This window comes from Myxocyprinus asiaticus, chromosome 39 (assembly GCF_019703515.2).
Source record: "Myxocyprinus asiaticus isolate MX2 ecotype Aquarium Trade chromosome 39, UBuf_Myxa_2, whole genome shotgun sequence".
NCBI lineage: Eukaryota > Metazoa > Chordata > Actinopteri > Cypriniformes > Catostomidae > Myxocyprinus > Myxocyprinus asiaticus.
This window is the reverse complement of record NC_059382.1, coordinates 11,967,985-11,989,451: the sequence shown is the minus strand read 5'-3', so window position 1 is coordinate 11,989,451 and position 21,467 is coordinate 11,967,985. Positions and strand designations below refer to the sequence as shown.

General features: G+C 40.2%; 1 protein-coding gene across 2 annotated transcripts in view; it reads right to left on the bottom strand.

The window, feature by feature from the left end:
- The window catches only part of LOC127430229 (CUE domain-containing protein 1-like), a 55,279-nt gene that overhangs the window by 20,056 nt on the left and 13,756 nt on the right, over positions 1–21,467 (bottom strand). Inside the window, exon 1 of one of the 2 annotated variants that reach the window (XM_051679863.1) lies at positions 461–605. The exons of the other annotated variant lie outside the window; for it this stretch is intronic. The gene's annotated coding sequence lies outside the window, so the exon portion shown is untranslated. Of the gene's footprint in view, positions 1–460; positions 606–21,467 lie in introns of those variants that run through there. 2 annotated transcript variants of the gene reach the window in all.

Genomic DNA, 21,467 nt, shown 5'->3' with positions numbered 1-21,467 from the left:
CAAAACTAGAACAAATCCCGCATTCTGTGGACCGCTCATATGTCTTCCGCTAAAGCACATATTCTATGAGCCTCTTTTCAACAGTACCCAGTAACTTTTAACTTTCTTGTCTAATGATAAAAGGCAAATATCATACCTCTATCATCCTATCACGAACCTCACGAAAATCCAGCGTTTTCTTCCTGTTGAGTGCTCATATAATATCTTCCTCTGAACTGTCTATCACTCTGAATCAAAACTCAGTTCCTCTGACTTACAAATGTTACATGACAGTCAATCCGTGACAATCCAAGCAGGTGATCCGGGCTGTCTAAACTGTTTGCTGCTTGCTGGATCCATACGAGTGTGTAAGAGCAACTTCAAAATAAAAGTGCTCAATGAGCTGCATAGACAGACAGACAGACAGACAGATCAAAACTCATTATTGTCATTAATTTCAGATGCAAATGCATTCATTTACCTTCAGACTACTCTGCTGAAAGCAAAACTTCCTCATATCCTGAACGTCCTCGCCACATCTAGTGGCCCAGAGTTTTCCACATATCTGCTTTCTGTTAAAATGCGAAACAGGAATTCTAAAAATGTGCAAGTCTGCAGAGCATGCCTGCAACTTTCCTGTAATGTTCTGGGATCTCTTTCCCTTTCCTGCTTAACCACCTCATTTCCACCCTCCCTTTCTTTCTCCTCTCAGTGCAGGTCAGAGAAATCCCTGCTCCAGCTAAACAATGCACACAGCCGAGTCCGAGCCAAGCCCACATGGCACTGCCAGGACCCAGTACCCCTCACCAGCCTCTAGTTGGCATGGATGCATTTTGTGATGTAAACAGGATGCATCATCATGCACAACGTGCAGTGATATGAAAGTGTATGAACACCTGCAGAGATGCCGATAAGACTGGGGAATTCTGTTCAGAGTTTGAGGAAAATTTCCCCTCGTGGCCAATTCGGTGGCTTGAGGATTGTTTTTTGAGCAAAAATGTATTATTTTAGCTCCAAATTGAACTAAGCACCCATTTGCATCTACTTAATCATTCGGCTTAGACACTCAGATGCCTTGACGATGGACAACAAGAAAGGTCTCAGACAAAAGAGTGTTTTTATAAGAGTATGACCTATTTGGCAAGGAGCAATGCCAGCCTAGAAAAATTAGCTCAAGACAACAGCGACGTCTGAAAAATCCTTGGTCTGGGTCAAATATAACATTTTATTTCAGTGCTTGCAAGGCAGAATTGTATTGATATTCCCCAAACATTCTGTTGAGAGTTTGTTCTATCCCCTATCCCTAAGTATTAAACTTTTGCAATTAATTCGGATTCAACTTAAACTTTGTGTTATAGGCAATTTCAGCATTTTTGTGTTCCATTTTTTTTTTTTTGTAAACTTAACTTTATTATGAAAATCTCCCATTGACTTACTGTAAAGGAATTCATTGGGTGGGAAAGGAGGAAACGGGAAACGTGGGACTTCAACTCAAAAGTAGGTCTTTAATTAGACAAAAACTCAAAACAGCTTTTCAGCAGTCACTTTTAAACATTTGCTTTTTGCAGTCACTTTCACACAAACTCGGCTTTGTGTCTCTCTCTCTCGCTGTCTCTAGTGTGGTTCCTCCTTATATCACTCTTCCCAGTGCTTACTGCAATCAGAAACAGGTGTTAGACATTATAGCGCTCAGGTGTGTGCACCCTTACCACTTTCTCTCTCTCCGGACGAACGCTCGACCACGCCCCTGCTGCCACATACATAATTTAGAGCTCGACGCTGGGAGTAATATAAGCACTTTGTCTCCCGGTGCAAATTCCCGTAGCCAAGTGCCCCTGTCATACTGTCGGCTTTGATGTTCTTGAGCTTGGAGCAAGTTTTCCTGTGTTAGTTTGGAGTTTTGCTTCATACTGAAGATCGTACTGAATTTAATTTTTACTGTATGAAGGTCCCTCCACCCAAGCTTCCCGCATGATGTCCAGCACACCGCGTGGTCGCCGCCCATACAGCAGCTCGAATGGGGAAAACCCTGCGGAGGCTTGTGGGACCTCCCGAACTGCAACAAACAGGGGATCGAGCCACTTGTCCCAATTTCTAGCATCCTCGTGTGTGAACTTACGAATCATATTTTTCAGGGTTTTATTCATCCGTTCCACCAACAACATCTGTCTGTGGGTGGTAAACACTGGTTATACACTGGTTATTATAGCGCTCAGATGTGTGCACCCTTACCACTTTCTCGCTCTCCGGACAAACGCTCGACCACGCCCCCGCCACAACACTTACATTGATAGAAAGTTTGCCATTCAAAATGTAACCAACCAGAAACATCGAAACACTAGCATACAGAATTCCAATTGTCTTCTTTCTTAAATCTAATTGCTTATTGAATTGTGATGTTCTTTCTGGCATTTACAGTATATTATATCATATGGCCACCTTTACATGGGTGTCAACTGGGAAAGTTAAGATTTAACCCTGAAAACTTTCCACTTACAATGACTTATATTAATAGTCGAGATGAAGTTTAATGTGGAAAAAGTTTTCCTTCCTTGCAAGCACTGGTAGTTCCTTCAGGAACTGCAAACCAATCAGTATACAATGCATTTTCTCAACGTACCCCTTTAGTGGTACAAACTCTCCAAATATTATAATAATTCAATGATAATAAAGAACATTTAGAAAGAAAGTTTCCCTTTTAGCTGAATGGTATGCTCTGTAAGAACACAGATCATTTAGCTAGTCTGTAAATAGTTCCTCCTCAAAACCGATACTATATTTAGGCCAAAGCTCCTGGCTGTATAACAAAATATTTCAGTATGGAATTTTTTCTGTTCTTTCAACTCCCATCAGGGATCCCCTGGAGACAGGAAATAGGGAACAGGATGCTCCAAAACAAAGAGTCGAAACAGATACTTATGCATATGCAGTGCAAAGAATATAGTTTAAAAAATGTAATCCATTTTAATTTAATTTCTAATTGACAGGGCTGTAAACCTGTAAAGCTTTTCAGTCAATTTATATGAGCTTAAGGCTATGTTTGGAATGGAATGCTAGCTTACTTCTTACAGAATACTGCAATATATACTACTATATACACTATTTACTGCCTGTTTACTGTATATGAAACAGTAGGCATCATTCTATAATTCTGTCATTGTTGTCACATGACCTTTCTAGCATGTGAGTTGACATCTTGGAAATAAACAGTTATTTAGAATTTTTAATGACATTTTGTGTAAACATGTCCAATCAAATAATGAGTCAAAGAGAGATGTTAAAAATCAGTTGTAATTGGCGGCCTGGGTAGCTCAGCGAGTTCGAATCCAGGGTGTGCTGAGTGACTTCAGCCAGGTCTCCTAAGCAACCAAATTGGCCCGGTTACTAGGGAGGGTAGATTCACATGGGGTAACCTCCTTGTGTTCGCGATTAGTGGTTCTCACTCTCAATGGGGCGTGTGGTAAGTTGTGCGTGGATCGAGGAGAGTAGCATGAGCCTCCACATGCTGGGAGTCTCCGCAGTGTCATGCACAACGAGCAACGTGATAAGATGCGCGGGTTGACTGTCTCAGAAGCGGAGGCAACTGAGACTTGTCCTCCGCCACCCGGATTGAGATGAGTAACTGCACCACCACAAGGACCCACTAAGTAGTGGGAATTGGGCTTTCCAAATTGGGGAAAAAAGGGGATACAAATGTAAAAAAACAAAAAAACAAATCAGAATGGAAATGGAAGGTCAAGTCAAGTGCACTGCTTTTTTTAAGATACAGTATCTGACGCACCGCTCTCTGTTGCACTGTATACTGCACATTTTGGTAAATGTAGAAGGTCATCCGGGTATTCTATGCATACAGAATAATTAACATACTGTGCACAGTATACATATTATATGGTGCAGAAATAGTAAGAAAGTAGTATGGTAGTATACCATTTGTGCTGTTGTATACTGCACATTTTGGAAAATGTAGAAGGTCATCCGGGTATTCTATGCATACAGAATAATTAGCATACTGTGCACAGTATACATATTATATGGTGCAGAAATGGTAAGAGTAGAATGCTATTCCGATCGTAGCCTCTCAGCAACTGAAATGCAGAATATCCCACTTTCCTCTTACTTCCTGTTTTGAAGTACCACATCTCGCATTACTTACACCCGATATCAAAGAGCTTTGAACTAAAGATAAATATAGTCCAGTCATCTTGCAGTGCATGGATACAAGTGTGTTCGGAGTTGGTATGGGCTGCATGGTTGAGCACAAATCCAAAGCTGTGCATTCCACAGAGCTATCCTTCACATGACTATAATCTTTATCCAAGAACCTTCTACTGTATATTTACTAAAGTGATCCAGAGGTCTTTGTCCAGAAAATACTAACTGTAGTTTATACTGTCAGTGCTATAACAAAAAATGTAGAGCAGATGAAAACAAGTCTAAGTGTGCTAAATGTGATCAAATATGTGTTTCATAAATCTGTCTAGTTAAACGCTTTGGAATTAGGTCTAAAGGGAAGTTTTACAAACAAGCAAAAGATAAAGGACTTTGGGCAGTTTAGTTGCTTATTTGTTCATGTCACTCAGTGAGTAACCTCAAAACATCTAGGAAAGTCCTTTGACCACAATCCACTCCACCAGAGGCTTTTATATCTCTAAACGAAAACAGTGGCTATAATTATGGCTGGGCAATATAGCTTAAATAAATTACAGGCATTGTTGCCAAGTAGATTCAAAATGTTAAAAGCAAGAATTTAAATACATTTAACCATGTTATAATAATCAAGACATGTTTCCCATACTGGTTTTCACCAAATTAACAAAAGGAAGAATGATCCTTATGCACGGTTCCACTGTATGCTTCTGGCCAAAATGTTGCCGTCTGAGACAAATTCCAGGCATTGTAAAAGATTTCTCTTGCTGTAGGGCAAAACTCTCAGTCTTTTCTGTCAGAAGTGATTGCTTAGTGTGACAAGTTTCCCGAATGCTAATTAGCCTACTTGTGATGAATCTTAGCCTCCGATAAAGTTCTAGCATTGCAGTTGTGCAGTGTGACTTCTCCTATGACGGCAAGATGACGTAACATCTAGTCAGCTCTGTCAATCGTAACGATTGGGACAAAAGTCTCGTCTACGATGTGTATTGTAAAGTCCGACATAATGTACCATGGTTTTTACCAAAGATCTCACTGGGATCATGTCTAATACAGTAGGGTAAAAAAAGCAACAAACAGACTGTAAAAAAATCTAACAGTGTGCACCTGGCTTTAATACTTTGTATTTGTATGAACCAATCTACCAGTACATAAACTATATAAAAAAATCATGCAATAACAATAAACAACAATAGTTATATAAAAGTAAAATGCCATCTGTGGACTTTTAATCCTTATAATACTAATCCTATAGTCAAGAGTTTCAAAACGATTCACTAAAAGCTTTACAACTGAAAACAGTGATTCATGGAAATTAAAGTTCACAACTCCTATCAGCATTTTTGCTACTGATGATAAAACAGATAAGCTACTAAAATATCTGTCATCATAACATTCTCATACTCGTGAATCACATGACACAAGAAGCAAGGATGAAACTAGCCTACTGACACAGTCTTTGGGAAACTTAATGGCCAAATCAACAGCTAAAATTCAATCTCAAATAATAATAGGATTATACAATTTATTGTAAATATTCAATATATTGCCCAGCCCAGAATTCAAATCAATGCAAAACATCAAACTATAACAAAACAATTGGGCTGATCAGAGAAGAGTTCTACTGCAGCATAACAGAGTTCTGGTACAAACATCTCCAGCACTTTAGAACTTTTTACTAGGGCACCCACTTTAAGGAGCCATTTTAAGCAGGACAAGCTGCCCCTTATCCAGGCTGCAAAGAAAGAAAGTATGGATGCCTATGACACAGCATAATAACTCCCAACTGCAGCAGGCATAATCTCCTGAACCAAGGATTTAGCAAACTCATCCAGGAGTCAATAACCCCTCACATGGTGTACAGAGGGTTCCCAGATGTTCAAACATGATGTGAATTATGGGAAAGAATGTGTATCCTGTCTGTGAGCTGGCTGCAAGCCAACAGACATCCAGATGCGGCAAAGCTTTATCAGCTCCATTTAGAATAGTCTTTAACACCATCACAATTAAGGCACTTATGTTCCACCTTCTCTGAGGATACATGTCCAATTTGACATCAATTATTCATCTCCAGTGATCTCATCATTTGGACAGAGATGGATTAAAGTGGCCAGATCTTGATGGGTACAAGGAAGAAAACCTATGTCCTGTACTTTAGAACAAAAAGATGCTTACTCTCTGAAAGCAAGCTTGACATAAGGTGGAACACATTCTTAATGGTAGACCTGAGGTAAAGCTGAAGTGTGTACATTTTTGTCAAAATGCTTTCTCCTATCCCAGATTAATATTCAGAGACAGATGTAGGCTAAAGGGGCAGTCACACTAGGCTTTGAGCACACACATTTTTTTCGGACAACGCAATGGACCAGAATATGATGTCACGTGGGAGGGCTTCTGGTAAATAATGAATTACAAATAACAAATAATTTTACATTTAAAAATCTTAAAATATATTATCTACTCACTTTCCTGCAACAATAAATCTCTCAGCTTTTTGAACCAAGTACTACAAACAGTACAAGGAATGAAAACCAAAACCAAAAACAAACACATTTTTTAGCAGAACGTAATTGAAAACCGGAACAAAGTGATTTTCAACTGTTCCGGAGTGAAATTTTTATTTTTAAATACCGATAATGGGTTATAACCAGTTAATTTTGTTCCAAGATTTTTTTAATGAAACTAAAGGCTAAAGGGTTTATCACAGTAAATTTCTGGAACTACACCACTTCACGTTGCCCGAAAAAATGAAACGTGCTTTGATCCTGAAGGAAACTGTTGCATCACACAATTCTTTGCCTAACTGCCCGTTGTTGCTGTCGCATTCTCTGAATTATGACCTTTTTAACAACTATGTATCATTACTAAATATACATACATGGCTAATCCAATACAAGGAAAACATTATTAGAGGTAAAAAGTAAATTTCTCAGTTGTTTCCACGTCTTTACTGAATGATTGTTAGATATGATGCATTAATACAAATTTGATGCTGCCGAGTTTTGACTGAGAAGCAGATCTGTAATTAAAATTATACTTAACTATTAATTAAATGTATGCTGTTATGATTTATATGTTGATGAATCCGCCACACAGAATTTTTTTTTTTCTTCATACTTTCGCTTTTTTTTTTTGGTGAGGCAAGTGGCTTATTTTGGGCTTGTTTTTCCAGACCAGTTTGCTTGTTTTTCTTGTGAAATATGCAACACTGCAATTGGTATTTCACTCACCCCTTCGCACAGAGTACTGTCATTTTAAAAAGAATGTTATTAACCATTCTTTTTTTCTTTCTAACCGGTAAACATTTGGAGAGGAGGCTGCAGAACTTCTGAACCGAAAAGAAAAAAATAGCGTTTTTGCTCAGAACAAACGTAAATGAAAATCATTTCATTTTTAGTCCCTGCTTTGAATTGAGCCAAGACGTCAGCGTGTGACGTTTCTGTCTCCAATTGTTCGTGCATCCTCTTGTCATATGAATTCAAGATTCAGAGTTCACCAAACTTGAACTTTGGTATGCAGCATAGTACTACATTTCTTCACATGAGCTTGTATTTCCGCTCCATGTGTTTGAATGGGAATGGAACGTGAATTGTAGTGTGACCGCCCCTTAAGTCATTCGTAGGTTTATGTCCTCAAACTGTAAACACAGTGACTCTGTGGCACTATAAAAACATTGCTCTGTTTTAGTGTCCTGACTGCCCAACAGAGCAACACTGACTTAATCAATGGCGTGAGTTTCAGGTGGGATTATCTATTTGTTCGGAATAATCTGGAAATCTGTAAAAGTGTTTTTTTTTTTTTGCTGTTCTGTTTGGTGGAGCTAGTGGCACAGAAATGACACACTTCAGCTTTAAATTGTATCCTTACCAAGAGAAAACGTTATTATAATAGCAAGTAAATGAATAAGAGAGCCCACCCCCAAGTCTTTGTGATATTCTGGTCCATAGATATTACTCAGGTCTCTCATTCAATGCAAGTGAAATTGGAAATTTTTAACACACTTACCATCTGTCAGGCAAAAATTGCACATCTGAACACTTCGACAAGTAATAGCCTAAAATAAAAACCACATCATTTGAGAATTCATTTTTATGTCCGTAACACAAGCAGTCAGGGTCCAAAATTAACACCTGTCAAGTGCCAAATGCAGGTACATTTCTATTTGGCCCAAGAATTACATTGCATTGTGTTCCAACTGGGCCGAATGCTAATATTTATAGTGAATAAGGACCAAAAGCCAAAGTATACTTCGTTCGCCATCAGCACAGTCTGTGCGAACTGTGCGCGTGCAGCCCAGATTTTCTCGTCACACAGACAATCCTCTTTTGTGTGCATCGTCGGCGCATGCACCTGTTGTTGACTGTACTAAAAGAGTATCATGCGCATGCGTCGAACGTGTTTGTATTCTCTAACGGTCAAAAGAGTATACATGCCCGACCGATATATCAGCCGATATTAGCCTTTCACCGATATATCGGTATCGCCGTATATTTTACCGAAAAGAAAACTTTTTTCAGAACATATAATGCAGAAAACAATGCTTTAGAATTGGTGTCATAGCGTAGTTTGTCCAGCAGAGTGTGCTCCGACTCCACTGTTTACAGAGTTGACTTTGAGCTGACAGTGGCTCTGCAGACAGGGCGGAGTTGAGCTGTGTCTCGGTGAGTTAACTAGTTTGTGAAATACATACTTGAAACTTAATGAACAATGACCCCATCATTTTCCCTTTTCAATATAACTAATATAACATTAACCTTGTCCCTGACAACCATGTCACTCATGTCTGTTTGCTGTTAGCTAGCTATAGTTTGTAGCATGTAATGTAGCAGATTGAAAGGTAAGCATCAGATCAACTTTTTGCAGCTCAGCAGACAACAGTGTGGTGGTGTATTGTGTCTGATGAGCGTTGATTTCATGCTATGTTGTTATGTAGTTGGTGAGACACAATGTTGGAAAGTAAAATAAACAACGTCTGTCTTTTACGCTCCGTGACAACGAGCTTATAGCTAACTAGCTAATCATGTAGCTACTTTCAGTAACTACGTTTCCATCCAAGGATTTTTTTGCAAAAAAAGTTTTAGTGCATCAAAATAAAGCTGATGTAAACGCAAATTATCGCTAAAATTTCACAAGTGTCGACATAATATTTTTCCGTTTAACTCTAGCGCATTAACACTATGTCGATACATCAAATGTCACGAAAAGCTGGTTTGGAAACACTTTTTGTCGAGAAAATTTGCTTTAAAGCAAAACTGTAGTTTCACATGACAGAATTTACCCCAATCGTTAGCCTGTGTTAATCTTGACGACAAGGAATACATCCTTGAAAGCCAATTTATTGTACGTGATTATGGATTGATCTTAATGGCATATCGATCTGATGCTGCAAACATGACAACACAAATATCTCGTATCAAGACATGCACATTGACAAGTACACGGAGAACAAATGAGTGGCCACTCTTTGTGATTAATTTAATTGTGGTAGACATCCGTTTATTTATTAAAGTTGCTTTTACACACAATTCAAAATAAAAGACGGTAGTCACAGAATTAGCCCACAATACAAAAAACATATTTCTGTGCACAAAGCTGTTTTAAATAAAAAATAAATACACAATACTAGCAGTGTGCTTTTTAGGAACACTAACAGCCCAATTATATAAAATTATTGTTTAGCTTACTTTTGAAAAAATGCTGGCAAAATTCCCTGTATTAAATTAAATAAATTACCAAACGAAAAATGCATTAAATTAAATTAAAAATAAATTACCAAATTAATTTTTTTATTTATTTTTAGACCAATATATGCCTTTTCTTTGCACAAACTTAAATTAGCCACACCCTGTTCTGTAGACGAATAAAGTCGGCTGAATTACATTTTCAACACTTAAAGGCTATAAACTATCAGAACGATTTGTCCAATGCAGAGTTCACTTTCAGAAAACTAGCTTTTGAACCTTTCAAAACTTTTAAATATTTTAAATCTAACCCTCTTTACCTTGGATCGCATTTGCTGAGCTTCTTCAGAAAATGTAAATTGCATTATCAGAATCAGAATCAGCTTTATTGCCAAGTATGCTTACACATACAAAGAATTTGTCTTGGTGACAGGAGCTTCCAGTACACAACAATACAAAAAACAGCAGCAAGACATATATAATAATAAATAAATAAAAAATAGTTATACACATACGTACATGCACAGACACACGCAGACATACACACATACGTAGTGCAATCTAATACAAATCTGTTATCTGTTATATACTGTTATATACAGTGCAAATGTTTTTTTAGTTTTCTTTCTCAGAGGAATGAAATGGCAGAAGAGGTTGGATGTGTTGGGTAAATATAAAAAAAGACTAAACTGTGTATTGCACATAGTTATTGCTCAATGAGGCAATTTAACTGTTCATGAGATGGATAGCCTGAGGGAAAAAACTGTTCCTGTGCTTGACGGTTCTGGTGCTCAGAGCTCTGAAGCGTCGGCCAGAAGGCAACAATTCAAAAAGGTAGTGGGCAGGGTGAGTGGGGTCCAGAGTGACTTTTCCAGCCTTTTTCCTCACTCTGGAAGTGTATAGTTCTTGAAGGGGGGGCAGGGGGCAACCAATAATCCTCTCTGCAGTCCGAATTGTCCTTTGTAGTCTTCTGATGTCTGATTTCGTAGCTGAACCAAACCAGACAGTTATTGAAGTGCAGAGGACAGACTCAATGACCGCTGAATATCACTGTATCAGCAGCACCTGTGGCAGGTTGAATTTCCTCAGCTGGCGAAGGAAGTACAACCTCTGCTGGGCCTTTTTCACAATGGAGTCAATGTGTGTCACCCACTTCAGGTCCTGTGAGATGGTAGTGCCCAGGAACCTGAATGACTCCACTGCTGCCACAGTGCTGTTTAGAATGGTGAGGGGGGTCAGTGTTGGGGTGTTCCTCCTAAAGTCCACAATCATTTCCACCATTTTGAGCGTGTTCAGCTCAAGGTTGTTTTGACTGCACCAGACTGCCAGCTGTTCAACCTCCCTTCTGTATGCAGACTCATCGTCATCTCGGATGAGGCCGATGACAGTGCTGAGGGGCACCAGTACTTATTGTACAGAGTTTCCCCTGTCTCACAAGCTGCTGCCTGTCCATCAGAAAGCTGGTAATCCACTGACAGATAGACATGGGATCAGAGAGTTGGTGTAATTTATTCTGAAGTATAGCTGGGATGATGGTGTTGAAAGCCGAACTGAAATCCACAAAAAGGATCCTTGCATATGTCCCTGGTCTGTCCAGATGTTGCAGGATATAATGCAATCCCATGTTGACTGCATCATCCAAAGACCTGCTTGCTCAATAAGCAAATTGAAGGGGATCTAGAAAGGGTCCAGTGATGTTCTTCAGGTGGGCCAACACCAGCTGACCACAGATGTCAGGGCGACGGGTCTGTAGTCATTAAGTCCTGTGATTTTTGGTTTCTTTGGGATGGGGATGATAGTGGAACGTTAAAAGCAGCATGGGACTTCACACTGCTCCAGTGATCTATTGAAGATTTGTGTGAAGATGGGGGCCAGGTGGTTAGCACAGGATCGAAGACACGCTGGTGAGACGCCATCTGGGCCTGAAGCTTTCCTCGTCTTTTGTTTCCGAAAGACGCGGCTCACATCATCTTCACAGATCTTAAGTGCAGGTTGAGTAGCAGGAGGTGGGAGGAGGGGGGTTGCAGGAGGTGTTGGTGTTTGTGTGAAGTGAAGGTCAGAGTGGGTGTGGGGTGTGAGATTGGGCCTTTCAAATCGCAGTAGAACACATTCAGGTCATCAGCCAGTTGTTGGTCCACCACAGGGTTGGGGTAGGATTTCTGTAATTTGTGAGTTGTTTCATGCCACTCCACACTGATGCAGGGTCATTAGCTGAAAACTTGTTTTTCAGCTCCTCAGAGTATCTCCTTTTAGCCACTCTGAATTCCTTGTTCAGTGTGTTCCTGGCCTGATTGTACAAGACTTTATCCTATAACCTCTGTAAGCATCCGCTTTGGCCTGACGAAGCTGCCTGATCTCTGCTGTAAACCTAGGTTTGTCGTTGTTGTCCTCACAGAAACTGATATATGATGTAACAGTATCTGTGAGCTCATCCAGGTCTGTGGCTGCAGCCTCAAAAACACTCCAATCCGTGCAGTCAAAGCAGGCTTGTAGTTCCCACTCTGCTTCATTGGTCCATCTCTTTACAGTCCTTACTACTGGCTTGGTTGATTTTAATTTCTGCCTGTAGGTTGGAAGATGAACCAGACAGTGATCAGAGAGTCCCAAAGCTGCTCTAGGGACAGAGCAATATGCATCCTTTATTGTTGTGTATCAGTGATCCAGTATATTTCTGTCTCTGGTGGGGCATGTAATGTGCTGTTTGTATTTGGGCAGTTCACGTGTGAGATTTGCTTTGTTAAAATCCCCAAGAATAATAATATCTGAGTCCAGGTATTGTTGTTCCGTGTCTGTGAGTTGATCAGTCAGCTGTTGCAGTGCTGCATTAATACACGCGTTTGGCGCGATATACACACTCACCAGAATAATCGAGAAAAACTCCCGCGCTGAGTAGAAAGGCTTACAGTTAATAAAGAGCACTTCCAAATTACGACAGCATATCCTCTTTAACGTTGTTACATCTGTACACCAACTTTCATTGATGTAAAAGCATGTTCCACCACCTCTCATTTTCCCCGTTAACTCCGCGATGCGATCCGAGGCTGCCATCCACGGCGCCATCATGATGAGATATAATGCTAAAATTTATTTTAGATGATAATCAAGTTCAGTTGGTCGTTAAAAGTTGTGGGACAAATATACGGGACATAATGCAGTTGAGATGGCAATGCTTTAGATTAGATGATTGTTCAAAATAGCCTATTGAATATCAGGAATGTATCATATGTAAACCTGTTATTACACTGCATCAGTTTTTCTTTAATAGCCGTTCACACAGCATATACACATTGATGGATGGTCCTTATACTAAGACCGAAAACTTCCCGTTACTTGGTGCAGGTTGCCAGCTTGAACAGGGCCATGATGATTCGCTTTCGGGTCCAGAACCAGTGGCAACCTGCAATAGGCGCAACATCAGAACCAATATTGCAGTTCCTCGTCTTCTGATTGCATTTATTTGTGAAATTAAAAATGACAGTAAGCTGTTTAATTTCAATGAATTGTCTCAATACTCTCCCCATTTTACCAAAACTTTGGAGGAAAAAAATTAGGGACATCTGGGAGGCGAATTAGCGATAAACACACATTTCTGTATGGAAACGGCTTAAGGCCATATTTCTTTTGCGATAAACCAAAATGTATGTGACAAAGTGTTTTTTTAGGCATGATGTCATCACGCACACCATTTTTATCGATAAAAGGCCATTTGAATGGAAACAGGCAGAAGACGGCAAATTTCGCAAACAATTTTCCGCATTTTCACTTTGGCGATAACAAAATAGCGCGAAAAGTGGATGGAAACTAGGCTATTGTTATCAGCTGAGTGGAAGCTAATGTGTAAACATGTATTCACCAAACTGTTTTGTTCAGGATTCACAGTTTGGTACCCCCTTCAGCCGAACAATTCCAGTCGTTGCATTTATAAAATGTAATATTTAAAAGTCTGGTTTTCCACTGTTGAAAGTTTCCCCTGAACTTGTATAACAGAATACGGTGTAACACCGCTGCTTATCTGTTTATCTTGACACAGCAGTATTAATATGGTCAGCATTTGACTGATACTAAACAGTACTGATGTTTATTTAGCTATTTATTTTATTTTTATTTATTCTTTATTTTAATGGTCAGCATTTGACTGATACTAAACAGTACTGATGTTTATTTAGCTATTTATTGTATTTTTATTTATTCTTTATTTTTTCAGTGTTCATTTCTAGAATTTGTTGACAATGTATAATAATAATGTCAGATATTCTTTGATAAAAAATATTTAAGAAATCAGCCTTCTGAGTACTTTGCATAGTCATATCGGTGCAAAATCGGTGAAAAATCCACATAGAAAAGGTCTGTTTTCATTCCAGCTCAAATATTTTATATATCAGCCACCATATCGGTAATCAGTGAATTTCCCTCTCTAAAATCGGTATCGGTCTCAAAAATCCCATATTGGTCGGGCTCTAAACACGATCGACCAGGCACTATACGATCCAGAACACATAAAAACAAAGTATACCCGGGCCTTTACATTTTGGTCTGTTTCTCACCCAAAGCCAGCATATGAAATTAGCACCCGCCATCTGCCAAATGCGGGTGTTTCATGTGCAGTGGTAATTTTGCTCATCTACCTGCCACTGTGGCAACAAATGACAATAAATGCCGATTGACACAAAAATGCAGTTTTGAAGAAGCACGCTTGATTATATTTTGAAGAACAGACATAAGAAAAGGCGTTGATGCGTGTGTGATTCGCTGTGTTCAGAGATTTATATACAGTATACATTTATATATATATTTATATACAGTATATATTTATATATATATATATATATATATATATATATATTAGGGGTGTAATGGTACATGTATTCGTACCGAACCGTCACGGTACCGATGTCACGGTTCGGTGCATGCAGTCAGACGGAAGAATACATCTGAGTCAGTCACAGGCGATCCACTCCAATCCAGAAGGGGGTGCACGCAGTAATGCAATGCTGTTTGCTAACCACCACAACAGGAAAAAGAGCAGAAGAAGAGGAGATCATCTATGCACCAACCCAAAACAATAATGGCTTCTCCTAATGCATAAGTTTTATTTTTCATTATTCTATTTATTTTGTACTTTTATAACACAAGAAATGCTTTTCAGTTTTGTAGCTGATTGTGACCAAATATCTTTTGTTTTTTTATCAACCTTACAAATAATATGGCCTATGCAAGAGTCCATTCTGTTTACTGCTTAGTGCTTAATACACTAAAGGAGGCTGTACTGTACCAACTACCTCAAGGGGTACTAAATGCCGCTAGGTGGAACAAACTGTAATTTGCACTACTGTCTGTTCAAAATAAATTTTGTTGCTTGTTGTACCGAACTCGTATCGAACTGTGACCCCAAAACCAAGGTATGTACCGAACCGTGACTTCTGTGTACCGTTACACCCCTAATATATATATATATATATATATATATATATATATATATATATATATATATATATATATATATATATATATATATATATAGTAATGTCATTACAGTTACATTTTTAGGTTCATAAGATTCAGTATTACGCCAATTAAATAATAATGTTGTGTTTATACCCCATTATGGGAAGGGGGTGGAATTATGTGGGAGGAAGAAAGTTTTTCTTGTTTTTCATTCTTCTTCTGGGGAACATAGGCTGTGAGACTGCAAAGTGTAAAGGCGTGGGTTACGGCCATAACAGTAGCCCTATATTTGTGAAGTGTTTAATAAACACTAAAAGAGTTCAACTGGTGTTGTTTTTAAATGAGAAACACTACATTTGGTGTCAGAAGTGATGGACCTAGCGCAAATTCAAGCCAGACCGCAATGGACGCTAAGATGGATGCCGGGGCTCGGGCTAAAGTGAAAATAGAGAAACCAGAGGTGAGCACACAAAAGGAGGACGAGTGCTTGTGGACACACGATCCTTATGCAGAGTAGTGGTCTCTGAGAAACACAGCTGGCTCTATGGAGCACACTTTGCAATCTCACAGCCATCCAGCTATCCGCCGTGTTGTGCACAACACATCACCTATATCCCCTGGAAGAAGAAAGAAAAACAAGAAAAACTCACTTCCTCCCGCATAACTCCACCCCCCTACCATAATGGGGTATAAACACAACATTATTATTTAACTGGCATAATACTGAACATTATGAACCTAATAATGTAACTGTAATGACATTACACTGCCCCCCCCATAGTGCACACATACCCCGTCACGGCGCCTTCATGCAATGACGCAGGGACACGTGATGTAAACAAACATAGTGGCACCCATATGCGGAGCGGATATGCTGGAGATTCGGATCAAACGCTTGCTATCAAAACACCGAAGTACTCTGGTAAGACAGATTAGGATGCTTTTAAAGCACAGTTTGAACTGCTATCTGATGCTGCTGGTTGGACTGAAAGACATAAAGCTTTACAGTTAGCTCTGTGCCTCACTAATGATGCAGCTGCCTGCCTGATACTGTTGAGCCCTGGGGAGAGAAATTATTATGCAGCATTAGTTGGGGCTATTCAGAGACGATTTGGACAATGTTATCAGCCTGTCCTTTTAAGGACTGAGTTTAATTGCAGATGCAGTCAACATGGAGAGCCCTTAAGAGTTTTGGCTAATGACATTGAAAGCCTATGCAAACGTGCCTATGCTGACATGCCACCCACAGTCCAGAATGAGCTAGCTAGAGATCGATTTATTCAAGCCCTGAGCCCAAACGCAGCTGGCTCACCCTAATACTTTAAGCAAAGCATTGGAGCTTGCTGTGGAAAGAGAGATAGTAGGAAATGGAATGGAACAGGATGTCATTTCACCAATGGTGTGAACTGCAATTATGACTGACCCACCGACCAGAGAGCCTATGCGACGAGATAACACTGCACATGCAGCAGCACTGCAGCAGGGCCACACAATTTCAGAACTCCGCACACGTTGTCGGCTCCTAAGCTGCTGGGGGTGTGGCCAACCAGGCCACCTGATTAGACAATGTCCCAGGTTTAGTGGCATACAGGGAAACGCCCAAAGGCCCATGTAGATGGGAGGACACGGGCCTGTGATGATACTCCCCAGGTTTCGCCCACGCCTTGAAATGGGGAACGGTGGGTGGGGGAATGTGCTATATCGGCCCCTATAGAGACAGTAATGACAGTGGGGTGGACTTATGTCAGAAATTTCTGCCACATACCAATTTTACTGGAGGGAGTCGCATGTGCACAGGATCAAATGTGACTTTGGTGCGGCCTGATCTGGTCCCAGTGGGGACTGCAGTAGAACTGACATCAACTCGACTAAAATAAAAGGCCTTCCCAATAAAAAGAAAAGGGTCTCTATGTGTCATTCCACACGTGGGCGGCTGAAGTGCAAGACCCCTGCATACTTGGCTTAGACTTCCTGAAGGCTATAGGTTGTGTGGTAGACTTAAGCAGAGTCTTACTTGCTCTCCCTGATGGACGCTCTGTGCAATGACAGGAGGAGGCAGACAAAGAGCTAGAGGTAATGTTGAAGGCAGGTATAATTGAGCTGTCTGATAGCCCTTGGGCCTCGGCAGTTGTCATGGTGCCCCGGAAGTAAAATTCCAGATGGTGGTTATGTGTAGATTACAGGCCGCTAAACAAAGTAACAAAAAAAGACTCATATCCCCTACCTAGAATAGACGAGTCACTCGACTTAATGTCCGGCTCATCCTGGTTCTCCACCCTTGACCTACGGAGTGGCTACTGGCAAGTACTGCTATCACCAGAGTCTGATCCAAAGCACAAACAAGGGTCTCTGGCAGTTTAAAGTCCTCCCCTTCGGCCTTTGCAATGCCCCCGCAACTTTTGAGAGGCTCATGGACAAGGTGCTGAGAGGAGTCCCCCGTCAGGTATGCCTTGTGAACTTAGACGACCTTCTGATCCATGGTGGGTCGTTTGAGGCAGCCCTTGGAGCCCTGCGGCGAGTGCTGGAGAGGGTGGTGGCAGCAGGCCTGAAGTTGCACCCTGATAAATGCCACTTTATGAGACGTGAGGTGGAGTTTCTGGGCCACAAATTAGGGGGTTAAGGCATTGGCACCTTAGAGGAAAAGATTTGCGCCATCAGAGACTGGCCGACCCCCACTGACCAGAGGCAACTGAAATGTTTTCTGGGGCTAGCCTCCTATTATAGGAGATTTGTGAAAGGGTTCTCTTGTATAGGAGCGCCACTCTTCTGCCTCCAGCAGAAAGACTGTGCCTTCGACTGGTCTGAGGACTGCCAGAAAGCAGTCAACACCCTCAGATGAGCATTGATTGAGAGCCCTGTCCTTGTTCCCCCTAATTTATGATACCATTGTTGTCAGATATTATTGCTCAATTGAAATAGAGTATGTTATTTGATTGTAATCTTGACCATCCATTATGGAGATTTCTGTCTTTCTCCATTCAAGTAGAAAAGAGCTTTACTTGTATCCATAGAAAATGGGTGCCTAGAGGCAAAATTAACATGGCCATGAGTAACCTGACTTGCCTTAAAGAGACTTGAGCAATAGTAATGAAAAAATGCCACACTTGATAAGAGATCAAAGAAAGGGAATCTATGACTCTGGGGAATAAGGTTATGCCGAGTTTACACTACATGATTTTAGGCCCGATTTTCACTCACCGACAGTTTTGTGGAGATCACTGACAAAAGTCCGAAATCATAGGCAAATCAGAACTCGCTCCTGTGAGCGACAAACGCAATGCATAAATTATCAAAGACGCGATCTGAGAGAAGCGCCGATGCATCGCCGATGTCAGCGAGATATCTAGCATGTTAAATATCTGGAATGTGAAATGTGTTTTGACTGAATACAATTGACCTACAGCCAATGAGAGAGCAAGAGACGGGGCACGGGAAGTTTCAGTGGGAGAAGTCCTGATGTACCTGCAACAGAACATCAACTAGCATGGCTGCGGTATAAAGAAAGTCTCACTGGACTGAAGAAATGGAGGAAAAATTAGTGGAACATTGGCAGCAGCACCAGTGCCTATTTGATGTTTCCTCTGAACTGTACCACAACTGGGTGGAGAAAGAGAAGAGTTGGAGAGAAATTGCCAATTCTCTTGGACAGTCAGGTAAGCAAATAGGTAGATTTATCAGTAGGAGGTACTTTTTCATATTGTAACCAATAAAATATATGATGCCTTTACACATTATGTAAAGGCGATTAAAAACATACACATCATATTCTGAAATGCATAACATATGATCATGAATTTGTTTTCGTATCTCGTATCACTTCTCACGTGTACTCTGTTGTGAAACGTAATTTGGAGTCCAGGCAGAGTCGTTGGGGATTCGTCAATAGTGAAATTTTTGTAATGTGTTCACCCCATCGCCGATTCCTTGTGTAATTTGAATAACCTATGACTTCCATGACAAGACAGACAGTTGTGTAATATGAACGGTACCACAATCCGACGTCTTTGAAAGTCGTGTAGTGTGTAGGAGGCATTTGTGTACTCAAGAAGATGTTTAGCCTATGGCTACCTCGTAGATTTTGTTTGAGTACTGACTCTTTTCCCCACACTGGTGCTACAGGGCCCTGCCACAGTGACTCCAGCTCTCCTGACTGTGAGCACCAAACTAGTTGCACTCACCACTAAACAGATTACAGCTCAACTTGTTTTTACAGCTGATATAGGCCAATTAAACCTTGTATGCTGTGTTTTACAAGGACTTGGCCAGGATATTAAGATGCACTTTTTTCCAAAAATGGTTTAGCTTTGCATTAATAATGATAAACCTGAGAGATCGCTCAACACTACTTGAGGCCGAAAGACTTCAAAGGAGCGTAAAAATGGCAGGCAAGCTTTTATGTTATGATTCCTCATGTATGCGCTGTGATTAATATTTAACCAGCTCTAGTAACGTCAACAAGACTTAATATAAGAATTTGTTAACTGATGAGGGAGTAGCTACTGTTTAAACCTAATCTTTCAAACATGTTAAAATGTATAAGACCCCAATGCCATCTGAGGAGATTGTGCAAAATCACCAGGCCTCTTTTCAGAGGAAAACTATAGCCCATTTTCCACCATCGGGCTGAATGGTTCCGAGCATGGTACGGAACGGTTACAGTAGCATTTCCAATTTAGCATGGTTAGGCATGGCACGATTATAAACCGTTCTATGCACGGATTTCTCAGTACGGTTAGCTAACCGTACTCAACCATGCTGGTGGAATGGCTTGAGTACATGGTGACTCATTTAGTGTATCTTCTTGATTTTATTATGATGGTTTAACTACTATTGTAGACTACATCTAATTTTCTCCACACCTTTTCTACTAGCTCATTTAAACTCAAAATACATCAATACATTTTCATATACTATTATCATATAATACTTATATAATATTTTGTCAATAAATATCCTTTTTAGCTAGTCTGGGAAATTTTATCTTTATGCATGTTTGTGTCCGGTGGTAAACACAAGCCCTCAGCAAATTATAGTAAACCTCTTGCCTTTTTCGGTTTACTTTCCTTTTTGCGAAATGGTCCGTGTCTTTTCTGTTTGTTAGAAGAGTAAAACCAGGGAAAAAAGCAGTCATAAAAACTGGAATATGCAATCATGCTCCATAGCGCACTGCACTCGCTCAAAGGTTTACCTCTCACGGCGTCGCCAAAAGATGTTTCTGTTTCGTACCACAGTGGAAAAAGAAACCTTAACCATGCCAGCTGGCACAGATCGGCATGGAACGGTGCGGTTTTGCAATGAGAACTGTTCGGCCTGATGGTGGCAAAGCAGCTTATCTGGTAACAAAAAAAACAGTGAGCCCCTTTTGGGGAAAAATCAAGAAAAACACGCTTTTACCAAGTATATACGAAAAAGGAAAAAACATGGGTATGTTAATCGAACATCTTTTCCAAGTAGTGCATGATATGATCAAAAGAATTCAAAATCTGGATGTTTACATTTCTGGCTGCTACATTCCTTTAGCAGCCAAACAGTCAAATGCAGATTAAAGATTCAATCTGGCATAAAAAGTCAAACATAAAGTAAACAGATGGAAAATAAATAACAATATTATATCTAGTCAAGTGAAAAGTCATATATTCTGATTCGACGGAGAGAAAAAAAGCTATATATAAAAGGCAACAAATAGCGCAATCTGAAGCAAAAAAATATTGCTGTTCAGTAAACAGGTGAACAGAATGGACCCATTGGGGGCAGGAGAAACTGGAAACCCTCCACACACATTGGCAAGCGAGCCAGTCCACTCCAACACCTTGGCAGGTGGACAAGAGAAAAACGAATTGTAAAACAGACAAAAGGCACAATCAATTACACAGTCTGTGACGTCTGGATGCTTCTACTCATATGTGTCAACTCTGAATGAAGTGTGAAGACAGCAAAAGTAGAAAAACTCATGCATGTAATAGAGTAACTTGCTGATATCTGTAACGACATGTGCATCTATCTGAATGCTGAATGAATTACTAACTGGATGGTTACCAAAGAACCATTCACTGGAAAAAAAAAAAACACTTGAATAGGATTCGATTCATCACAATTTTTCCATTAAATTTGGAACCAAATTCAAAAAGTGGATCTGATATTGGTGGATTTGAATAGGTGAAGCCACGGATGTGGTTCATGTTTTGGCCTGAACTTACATTAAATTTAAGCATTTTG